Source organism: Mauremys reevesii, linkage group 3, assembly GCF_016161935.1.
Source record: "Mauremys reevesii isolate NIE-2019 linkage group 3, ASM1616193v1, whole genome shotgun sequence".
In the NCBI taxonomy this organism is placed as follows: Eukaryota; Metazoa; Chordata; order Testudines; family Geoemydidae; genus Mauremys; species Mauremys reevesii.
The window spans coordinates 125990728-126002991 of NC_052625.1; the positions used below are offsets into that span (position 1 = coordinate 125990728).

The 12264-nt window shown below is 47.4% G+C and overlaps 1 protein-coding gene across 1 annotated transcript in view; it reads right to left on the reverse strand.

Annotated features, from left to right (window-relative positions):
- The window catches only part of SLC16A10 (solute carrier family 16 member 10), a 185913-nt gene that overhangs the window by 77712 nt on the left and 95937 nt on the right, over nucleotides 1-12264 (reverse strand). The window lies entirely within an intron of this gene.

Here is a 12264-nt window from a genome sequence, read left to right on the forward strand (position 1 = left end):
GAAAAACATCCAATTTTGATTTAAACATTGTCAGTGATGGAGAATCTACCATGACCCTTATAAACTGTTCCAGTGGTTAATTACTGTATTAAAAATTTACTAAATTTTCAGTCAATTTGTCTGGCTTCAAATACCAGCCATTGGATCCTGTCAAACTTTTCTCTGTTAGATTGAAGAGACCATTATCAAATATTTCTTCACCATACAGGTACTTGTAGACCAGTGGTCCCCAACCTTTTTCATCTGGCGATGAGCCACGGAGGACCGTGGCAGCGGACGAACATCCGCTGAAATTCCACCAACAAGTGGCAACGTCAACAGGAGTCGCCACCAAAATGCCGCTGACAAGCAGCGTCATCCAGCAGCGTCGCCGTCGAAATACTGCCGAAAATCAGCGGCATTTCAGCGGTGACGCCTTTGGATGCCGCAGCTTGTCGGCAGCATTTAGGCAGATGCTCGTCTACCGGCCAGTACACGGGCGCACTTAGACAACCTGGCTGGCGCCATGACACCCACAGGCACCGCGTTGGGGACCCCTGTTGTAGACTACTCAAGCCTCCCTTTAATCCTCTCTCTCAAGCTAAGCAGATTGCGCTCCTTCACTTTATCACTACAAGGCATGTTTTCTAATCCTTTAATCATTCTCATGACTCTTCTCTGAACCCTCTAATATATCACTGTCCTTCTTGAATTGTGGGAACCTGAACTGGGAACAGTATTACAGCAACGGTTGTACCAGCGCCAAATACAGAGGTAAAATAACCTCTTTACTCCTATTCAAGATATCCCTGTTTATGCATCCAAGATCACATTATTCCTTTTTGGCCACAGCATCACACCTGGGAGCTCATGTTCAATTGATATCCATCCCCATTGCCAAATCTTTTTCATAGTCATGGCCTCCCAGGAAATTTTGTTCCTAGATGTGTGCATTTAGCTGTAATAAAAACACATTTTGTTTGCTTCTGTCCAGTTTACCACATGACCCAGATCACTTTATAACAGTGACCTGTCCTTTTCATTAATTTACCACTCCTCCAATTTGTGTGTCATCTGCAAAGTTTATCAGTGATGATTTTATATTTTCTTCCAGTCATTGATAAAGTTAACTAGCATAGGTCCGAGAACCAATCCCCCTGGGACACACCCATTCTTTTGTACCAAGTCAAATGCCTTGCAGAAGTCAAAAAGTATGTTACATCAACACTATTGCCTTTGTCAACAAACTTGTAATCTCATCAAAAAAAAATTAGTTTGATAGGATCTATTTGTCATAAATAGATGTTGATTGGCATTAATTATATTAAGCTCCTTCTTTGTTAATCAAGTCCCACCACAGCCACTCCATTATCTTCCCTGGGATTGATGTCAGACTGGCAGGTCTATAACTACCACAGGTCATGCTCTTTAACCTTTTTAAATATTGGTACAAAATTAGCTTGTCCAGTCCACTTCTCCGGTGTTCCAAGACTTATTGAAAATCAACTTTCATAACAAAAAAAAAGTCTATTTAGTCTGAAATTTTCATGCCTATTGTGAGTTACTTTTTTAAAAAAATCACCTGTTATGATAAAGAAAAAATGGCTTTGTGTTTATGGTCCACAATTGGGAGTCAGGGGACTTGGATTTTATTCTCAGAGGAGGACAGGGAAGAGGAGAGTGGTCAAGCTGAGATTTTCAAGATCTGCTTCTGATTTCAGAGACAGGGAGAGAGATCTATATATAAAGTCTAGGCAGCAACATCATTACAATTCACCAGGTTCACCTAGAACATGTGACATGCAGATGCTGACAGTCAGTGCAGTAGGGGTGGAAGGAAAGGGACTCGGAAAAGGTAGTAAAACATATCAGTTCCAAGCTTAATGGAACAGCAGATCCCCACTCAGAAAAGAAAACACTTTCAGACAGGGAAACAAATTTTACTGATATCAAATAAAGTGAGAAATGTTATTTACTCTTACCACTATTGAACGGTATTATCTACAAAGATGAGTAACAGCTACTAAATTCTAATGAATTGTTCAGTGTGCACACCCAAGAGATCTAGATCTTACATCCTGGAAACAGAGTGTAGCTCTTCCAGTGCACTAAATGCCCAAACAACAACTATGTGGGTGAAACCAGACAATCACTCTACTCTCAAATGAACTCACACAGGAAAATGATAAGACAAAACATCATATCACTTGTGGGTGAACACTTTTCACAAAGCAAAGCAATCACTCTATATGTGACCTATCAGTAAGGCTATATTTTAGTTACGGGTATTTTTAGTAAAAAATCATGGACAGATGCCCCGTGATCAGTCCATTTTTTTTACTAAAAATACCTGTGACTAAATCTTACCAGCTGGGAAGGGAGCACTCCTGAGAACTGCTGCTGCTGGGAGGTGGGGGGTGCAGCCCGGGGACCAGCTGCCTGGGGCTGCCAAAGCAGTGGCTGGTGTGGCTGGCTGCAGGGCTTCCCCAGCTGCTGGGATGGATTTGGGGTCAGCCACATCTGCCACTGCAAAATTCACGGAGGTCAGGGAAAGTCACAGAAGCCATGACTTCAGTGACCTCCGTGAATGATTCACAACCTTACCTATCAGTCCTCGTCCTCAAAGGAAACCTACACAACACTTTCAAAATATGAGTCTGGGAGCTTAAAAGTAACAATTTTGCTAAACACTAAAAATCATGGTCTTAATAAAGACACTCGATTTATGGCTTATTACAACAAACTGTATCCTACTAACCCCCTTTTTTGTCCTATGACTACAGGGGCATTAACAGGTCACTTCACCTTAAGTGGTCTCCTTAGCACATATGCTATTTATGCTAAACTATCTGTTTGGCCTTGTATTTAGTTATGACACTCTGAGTACCTTTCCAGATCTGAGGAAAAGCTTGTCTCTCTCAACAATGGAAGTTGGTCCAATAAAAGGTGTGGCCTCACCAGTGCCGAATAGAGGGGAATATCACTTCCCTTGATCTACTGCTCCTACTTATATAGCCCAATATGCCATTGGCCTTCTTGGGAACAAGGGCACCCTGCTGACTCATATCCAGCTTCTCATCCACTGTAATCCCCAGGTCCTTTTCTGGGGAACTGCTGCTTAGCCAGTCAGTCCCCAGCCTGTAGTGGTGCATGGGATTCTTCCTTCCTAAGTTTGCACTTATCCTTGTTGAACCTCATCAGATTTCTTTTGGCCCAATCCTTCAAATTTGTCTAGGTCACTCTGGACCCTATCCCTACCCTCCAGCGCATCTACCTCTCTCCCAGCTTAGTGTCATCTGTGAACTTGCTGAGGGTGCAATCAATCCCATCATCCAGATTCTTCCGCTCTACTCTGCACTAGTCAGGCCTCAGCTGGAGTATTGTGTCCAGTTCTGGGCACCGCATTTCAAGAAAGAGCCGCCCCTGAGAGAGTGCTTGGGGTGTGCTATAGACCGCCGGGATCTGATTTGGATATGGATAGAGACCTTTTTAATGTAGTAAATACTAATGGGAATTGTGTGATCATGGGACTAACTTCCCAGATATAGACTGGAGGACAAGCGCTAGTAATAATAATAGGGCTCAGATTTTCCTGGATGCGATAGCTGATGGATTCCTTCACCAAGAAGTTGCTGAACCAACAAGAGGGGATGCCATTTTAGATTTGGTTTTGGTGAGTAGCGAGGACCTCATAGAAGAAATGGCTGTAGGGGACAACCTTGGTTTGAGCGATCATGAGCTAATTCATTTTAAACTAAATGGAAGGATAAACAAAAAGATCTATGACTAGGGTTTTTTATTTCAAAAGGGCTAACTTTAAAGAATTAAGGAAATTAGTTAGGGAAGTGGATTGGACTGAAGAAAAAACGGTTACCCATCTTTTAGTAACTGTTGTTCTTCGACATGTGTTGTTCATGTCCATTCCAAGCAGGTGTGTGCGCGCCACGTGCATGCCAGCCGGAAGATCTTCCCCTAGCAGCGTCCGTACGGTCGGCCCTGGTGCCCTCTGGAGTGGCGCCACTATGGCTCCCTATAAAGGAGCCCACCGACCCTCCACCCCCTCAGTTCCTTCTTGCCGGCACTCCGACAGAGGGACAGGAGGGTGGGTATTGGAATGGACATGAACAACACATCTCGAAGAACAACAGTTACTAAATGGTGGGTAACTGTTTTTTCTTCTTCGAGTGGTTGTTCATGTCCATTCCAAGCAGGTGACTCACAAGCCTAAACCTAGGTGGTGGGGTCTGAGTTCACTGCTGACTGGAGTACTGCACAGCCGAAGGCTGCATCATCCCTAGCCTGGTGCGTGATTGCATAGTGCGATGAGAACGTGTGGATGGAAGACCACGTGGCCGCTCTACAAATCTCCTGAGTCGGGATCTGAGCCAGGAATGCCACAGAGGAGGCCTGCGCCCTAGTAGAGTGGGCCATGACCGGAGGGACAGGGGTCTTAGCTATGCGGTAGCATTCCCGGATGCAGGTCACGATCCACGAGGAGATTCACTGAGAAGAGACCAGGAGCCCTTTCATCCTATCAGCCACCACGATGAAGAGCTGAGTCAAGCGTCTGAACGGCTTGGTATGCTCGATGTAAAAGGCCAAGGCCCTGCGGACATCCAGGGAATGTAACCTCCGCTCCTCACTGGAAGAGTGAGGTTTCGGATAAAACACCGGGAGAAAGATATCTTGTCCTATATGGAACTGTGAGACGACCTTGGGGAGGAAGGCCGGGTGAGGTTTAAGTTGGACCTTGTCCTTACAGAAGGCAGTGTACGGGGGCTCAAATGTTAATGCCCTGAGCTCCGACACCCTCCTGGCCGAGGTGATCGCCACCAGGAAGGCGGTCTTATACGACAGGTACAACAGGGAGCTCGAAGCCAGAGGCTCAAAGGGAGGTCCCGAGAGGGCGGAGAGGACCAGATTCAGGTCCCAGGCAGGAGCTGGCTGATGAACATGCGGAAATAGCCTGTCCATACCCTTGAGGAAACGCCCGACCAGCGGGTTCGCAAACACCGAGGTACCCCCCTCTCCCGGATGGAAAGCCGAGATGGCTGCCAAGTGAACATGAATCGAGGAGAGGGAGAGGCCCAGTTGTCTGAGGTGGAGCAATGGGGATTGGGACCCACAGTGGATTGTGACCTCGCTGACCCGACCATATTGAGAAGCGCTTCCATTTGGCCAGGTAGGTGGCCCTAGTTGATGGTTTCCTACTACTGAGCAGCACCTGTCTGATCTGCTGGGAGCACTGCATCTCCACCGGGTTCAGCCATGGAGCATCCAGGCTGTGAGGTGGAGAGATTCCAGGTTCAGGTGGCGGAGGGAGCCCCGGTCCTGCGTGATCAGGTCTGGGAGCAGGGGCAGCGTTAGGGGCGCCTGAATGGACATGTGCAGGAGCGACATGTACCAATGTTGGCGCGGCCACGCCAGAGCTATCAGGATTACCTGTGCGTGGTCCCTGCAAATCTTCAAAATCACCCTGTGTATCAGGGGGATCGGAGGGAAGGCGTAGAGCAGATCGATCCCCCAAGACTGGAGGAAGGCGTCCGACAGAGACCCCTGACTGCGGCCCAGGAGGGAGCAGAATCGTCGGCACTTTGTTTTCCCTTGAGGCGAACAGGTCTAACTGGGGAAAGCCCCAGAGCTGGAAGATTGAGCGTACCACGTCCCATCGGAGGGACCACTTGTGACCCCGGAACGAGTGGCTGAGGGTGTCCACCAGGCCGTTCTGCTCCCCCAGAAGGTAGAACGCCATCAGGTGAGTAGCACTGTGGATGCAGAAATCCCACAACGCGAGGGCTTCCATGCACAGGGGAGAGGAGCGTGCACTCCCGTTTGTTGATATAAAAGACCGCTGATGTGTTGTCCGAGAGGACTGAAACACATCTGCTGGCCATTTGGGACCAGAAGGTCAAACAAGCCAGGCGAACCGCTCTCAGCTCCCTGACATTGATAGCGGGCACCAGAGATGGTGAGCGGTGCCGCACTGAGGCTGACTTCCTATGACCCAACTCTGTTCGGTGCTGGGTCTTAGATGACTTGGGCTGGGCCCTAAGTCCTGATGCCGGTGCCGGGGCACTCCGCACCGAGGAAGACGTGCTGGGCACCACATCGGCCGGTTCTGAGTCCGAGGGTGGCCGCAGGGCAGCCTCCATCAGAAGGACTCTAAGTCTTTAAAGCTCTGTCTTTGAGAGTTCTCGGGCAGAAACCCTTGCAGATAGAGCACCGGTCCTTTTGGTGGCTCTCTCCGAGGCATCTCAAACAAGCAGAGTGCAGGTCACTCTTGGGCATGAATTTCCCGCAGTCCTTGCAGAGTTTAAACCCGGGGGACCCAGGCATGCCCCAAAGGGTGACGAAAACATGGGGGGGACCCCCCTAACTACCAAGAACTATATACAAATGACCTAAGTAAACTAACTATATACTATCTATCTATCTACACGGACTATACACGAGGATAGGACACTGCTAACTTGCTATGCAAGAGAAGTTCCAGCTAGCCCTCATCGGCAGTAAGAAGGAACTGAGGGGGTGGAGGGTCGGCGGGCCCCTTTACAGAGTGCCATAGTGGCGCCACTCTAGGGGGCACCAAAGCCGACCCTATGGACGCTGCTAGGGGAAAATCTTCCGGCTGGCGTGCACACGGCGCGCACACACCTGCTTGGAATGGACATGAACAACCACTCGAAGAAGAACTTGGGGATCTAAAGGTGGTGGAAGCCTGGAATTACTTCAAGTCAAAGTTGGAGAAACTATCAGATGCCTGCATCCCAAGAAAGGGGAAAAAATTCATAGGCAGGAGTTGTGGACCAAGCTGGATGAGCAAGCATCTCAAAGGAGGTGATTAAGAAAAAGCAGAAAGCCTACAAGGAATAGAAGATGGGAGGGATCAGCAAGGAAAGCTACCTTATTGATGTCAGAACATGTAGGGATAAAGTTAGAAAGGCCAAAAGCCATGTGGAGTTGGACCTTGCAAAGGGAATTAAAACCAATAGTAAAAGGTTCTATAGCAGGGGTCAGCAACCTTTCTGAAGTGCTGTGCCGAGTCTTCATTTATTCACTCTAATTCATTTATTCACTCTAATTTAAGGTTTCACATGCCAGTAATACATTTTAACATTTTTAGAAGGTCTCTTTCCATAAGTCTATAATATATAACTAAACTATTGTTATATGTAAAGTAAATAAGGGTTTTTAAATATTTAAAAAGCTTAATTTAAAATTAAATTAAAATGCAGAGCCCCCCAGACCGGTGGCAAGGACCCAGGCAGTGTGAGTGCCATTGAAAAAATCAGATTGCATGCTGCCTTCGGCACACATGCCATAGGTTGCCTACCCCTGTTCTATAGCCATATAAATAATAACAAAGAAAGAAGTGGGCCTGCTAAACACTGAGGATGGAGTGGAGGTTAAGGATAATCTAGGCATGGCCCAATATCTAAACAAATACTTTGCCTCAGTCTTTAATGACAAGCTTAGGGATAATGGTAGGATGACAAATAGGAATGAGGATATGGAGGTAGATATTACCACATCTGAGGTAGAAGCCAAACTCAAACAGCTTAATGGGATGAAATCAGGGGGCCCAGATAATCTTCATCCAAGAATATTAAAGGAACTGGAACATGAAATTGCAAGCCCATTAGCAAGAATTTTTAATGAATCTGTAAACTCAGGGGTTGTACCATATGACTGAAGAATTGTTAACATAGTTCCTATCTTTAAAAAAGGGAAAAAACAATGATCCGGGCAACTACAGAACTGTCAGTTTGACATCTGCAGTATGCAAGGTCTTGGAAAAAATTCTGAAGGAAAAAGTAGTCAAGGACATTAAGGTCAATGGTAATTGGGACAAAATACAACATGGTTTTACAAAAGGTAAACCGTGCGAAACCAATCTGATCTTCTTTGAGAAGGTAACAGATTTTTTAGACAAAGGAAATGCAGGGGATCTAATTTACCTCGAATTCAGTAAGGCATTTGATAAGGTTCCACATGGGGAATTATTAGCTAAATTGGAAAAGATGGGGATCAATATGAAAATTGAAAGGTGGATAAGGAACTGGTTAAAGGGGAGACTATAACGGGTTGTACTGAAAGGTGAATTGTCAGGCTGGAGGGAGGTTACTAGTGGAGTTCCTCAGGGATTGGTTTTGGGACCAATCTTTTTATTACTGACCTTGGCACAAAAAGTGGGAATGTGCTAATAAAGTTTGCGGATGAAACAAAGCTGGGAGGTATTGCCGATACAGAGAAGGACCGGGATATCATACAGGAAGATCTGGATGACCTTGTAAACTGGAGTAATAGTAATAGGATGAAATTTAATAGTGAAAAGTGCAAGGTGATGCATTTAGGGATTAATAACAAGAACTATTGTTATAAACCGGGGAGGCATCAGTTGGAAGTAACAGAGGAGTAGAAGGACCTCGAGTATTGGTTGATCACAGGATGACTGAGCCGCCAATGTGATATGGCCATGAAAAAAGTAGAGAGAAGGAGGTGATAGTACCCTTATACAAGGCATTGGTGAGACCTCATCTGGAATACTGTGTGCAGTTCTGGTCTCCCATGTTTAAGAAGGATGAATTCAAACTGGAACAGGTTCAGAGAAGGGCTACTAGAATGATCCTAGGAATGGAAAACCTGTTTTATGAAAGGAGACGCTTGTTTAGCCTAACCAAAAGAAGGCTGAGGGGAGATATGATTGCTTTCTATAAATATATCAGAAGAATAAATACCAGGGAGGGAGAGGAATTATTTAAGCTCAGTACCAATGTGGACACAAGAACAAATGAATATGAACTGGCCATCAGGAAGTTTACACTTGAAATTAGACGAAGGTTTCTAACCATCAGAGGAGTGAAGTTCTGGAACAGCGTTCCAAGAGGAGCAGTGGGGGCAAAAGATGTATCTGGCTTCAAAACTAAGCTTGATAAGTTTATGGAGGGGATGGTATAATGCGATAGCCTAATTTTGGCAATTAATTAGTCTTTGACTACTAGCGGTAAATATGCCCAATGACTTGTGATGGGATGTTAGATGGGGTGGGATCTGAGTTACTACAGAAAATTCTTTCTTGGATGTCTGGCTGGTGATTCTTGCCTACATACTCAGGGTTTAGCTGATTCCTTCCTGACCCCAAATATGGCAATTTTCCTCCAGGGAAGATTGGTAGAAGCCCTGGGGGCTTTTCACCTTCCTCTGCAGCGTGGGGCACAGGTCACTTGCTGGAAGATTCTCTGCACCTTGAAGTCTTTAAATCATGATTTGAGGACTTCAATGGCCCAGACACAGGTTTGATATGTAAGCAGAGTCAGGATGAGCCCTACCCTGACATCTGGTGGTACATTATGAGGAGTGGGCAAAGGAATTTTAGGAATGTGCATTTGCATTGGTAAACCCACTCCACTTAGCATAACACACAGCAGCATGGGAAGGTTATTTTCACACTGTGGAATCCCCAATTTCTTTGTTATTGGGGCAGGAAGGAAAAAAAGGGGCTGTTACCTTAATTATGTGAATGAGGAACTATGAGACTGCTTTATGACAGAAATGACTCAACCTACATTAAATAGTACTTGCCAGACAAGGGACAGGGGTTCCAAAACCCAGTGAAGGGAGAGAGGCTGGGGACTGGTGTGTGTACCTGATGGTATGGGCCCCTTTTGAGGGCCTGGAACACCAATTGCACTTCCTCCTCTCTCCACTGTTAAAGAGCAGAGCTAATTTTGAATCCTTTAGGAGTCCATCTAGAGGCTGCTGACCTGAATTCACGTTGGGCCATGTGGCAGTGGGGCTCTCCTACTACAAGTTGAAATCACTAAAAGAGCTAAGCTTACTAAGCTAAGATCACTGAGTGCTGTGTTAAGTGGTGGGAGAGCCTGAAGATCTATCACCAAGCAGCTGGCAGAGCGGAGCAGTCTGCAGCACGTTGGAGCAGCCCATGGAACAGTGAGCAGTGTGGAGCGGTTTGGGGGGGGCGGCGGCCGTGGTGCAGGGGTCTGCGGGGGGCGCGGCACGGCTGGTGGAGTGGAGCCAGTCGTGGTGAAGGCTGCAGCAGAACTCCACGGAGAAGGGGGCGCAGGCCCTGGCCCACGTAAGGTGTCCCTAGCACCCTGTGTGCCCCCATTTCCACCCAGGCTGGGGGGGGGGTAAAACTCTGCAGATAAACTTTTGAACTCTGGGGTGGCACTGACCGGAGACTGAGACTTTTGGGTTGTTGGACTTTGGGGTGATTGGACTTAAGACCCTAAGGACAGTGCCAAATGTACTTGGAGGGTTTTGCTTATGGTTTGTGTATAGTCCTGTTTGTGGTGTCTCTCCAACGTGATGCCACATTGTTTCCCTCCTTTATTAAAAGGATTTTGCTACACTCAGACGTCCCAGGTCACTGGGTGGGGCTCGAGCGGTTTTGCATTGTGTTATTGAAACAGAACCCTGGATACTGAACCCGGCCCTTGTTGCTGCCAACTCAGAGGGGCAGAAGGGTTACATTTTGGGGGCCTCCGGGATCCCTGGGTCAGTACCGCACCTGTTGAGTGTTCCACTGTATTGGGAAACAATTGTCTTTATATTTTGAGGAATTACTGTTTGTATAATGGCTAATATGTCGGATTTGTTGGGCCCCAGTCCTGCAGCCCTAGCTCAGGGCGGCAGCCTCAGCCAATGATTGGGCACAAGCACTGGGGCATATATTGGAAAAGATTGTGTTGGCCTATGCTCGTCAAACTCTTGTCGTAAGTTAAGGTTATTTGCTGGGAAGAGGAGTTTGAACCCTGGTTGGAGCATACCACTGAAATGCTGCGGGAGTGGGCGTACCTGATGTAGAAAGCGAAGATGTCTAATAGACAGCCTTAGTGGCCCAGCATTAGATGTACTTCGCACCTGAAGCTCATTGACCCTAAGGTCAGTGTGAAGGACTGCCTAGAGGCCCTTGATAATACCTTTGGGAGCGTAGAGAGCCCTGAAGACAGTTACTGTAAATTCCTTGATTCCCGACAGGAAAGGGGTGAAAATTTCAGCCTATATACAGAGGCTGGAGAGACTGCTTCAGAGAGCTGTTATGAGGGGAGCAGTGACTGCTGAGCAGATGGATCAGACCAGACTGGCTCAAGTTGTAAGAGGGACTCGGTATCAGAACCCGATCCTACTTCATCTCCGACTAAGAGCGGCAGGATCATCCCCAAGTTACTCCCAGCTGATAAAGGAGGTCAGGAAGAGGAAGAAAGGCAGGCTGCCAGCGAGTGTTGGGAAGCCCAAACATTGGAACCAGCCAGCACAACGCCACTGCAAATGGCCAGTGTACTGATGGTGAGCACTACAGAGGAACTTGCCCAACAAATGCAGGTCCTGACAGAGCGGATAGCTGAGCTGCAAAGCACCGTTGACCGAGCTAAGATTTCCAGGAATAAGGAGCCTCAGACTGTGACAATGGAGAAGTCAGTATCTAGAGCCACTGTCCCACCCCGAAGGGGAAAGGGCAATTCTTTTGCTATCGGTGTGGCCAGGATGGGCACAGTGCTACTAACTGCCATAAGGAAGAGAACCCTCCTTAGTGGCTGAGGAGCAGTTGGGAGAGACCCAGTAGCGGCCGGAAGGTCTGGAGACAGAGACCACCTAGACCTACAGGATTTGAAGATTCCCCAAAGAGACCGTCCAGCTGGGATCCCTGCAGGACTGATAGGGCCGCGAGCAGAGGTCATGGTGAGGATTGAAGGGCGGAGTGTAAAGCCGTGCTTGACACTGGATCTCAAGTGACTATTATATTCCAGTCATTCTACCAACAGATGCTTAGGCACCTGCCTATACAGCCACTGACTGGCATTGGTCTGTGTGGCCTCAGCATGGATGAATACCCCTACCAAGGGTATGTCATAGTGCACCTGGAATTCCCAGAGGAGGTTGCTGGGGTAACGGAAGAGGTAGACACAGCTGCCTTAATATGCCCTGACCCTAAAGGGACCTCTGATGTGTCTGTGCTGATAGGGACCAACTCCAGTCTCTTCAAGGTGCTCGCGGATTACTGCAGGCGACGGGCTGGAGACCAGTATCTGAGTACCCTGATGATCCATACGCTTTGTGCTGAAGCCTATAGGAAGATTGAGAGTGCTAAAAAGGAGACATCTGAGCTACCGATTGGGGCACTGAAGTACATGGGCACAACCCCTTAGTAGTGCCCGCAAGGACAGAGCAAGAGGTGCTTGTCATGAGTACCAGGCTGAAAGGCAGTAAAGGGACATTAGCAATGATAGAGCAGCCAGTTGAAGGAGAGCTCCCGGAAGGAGT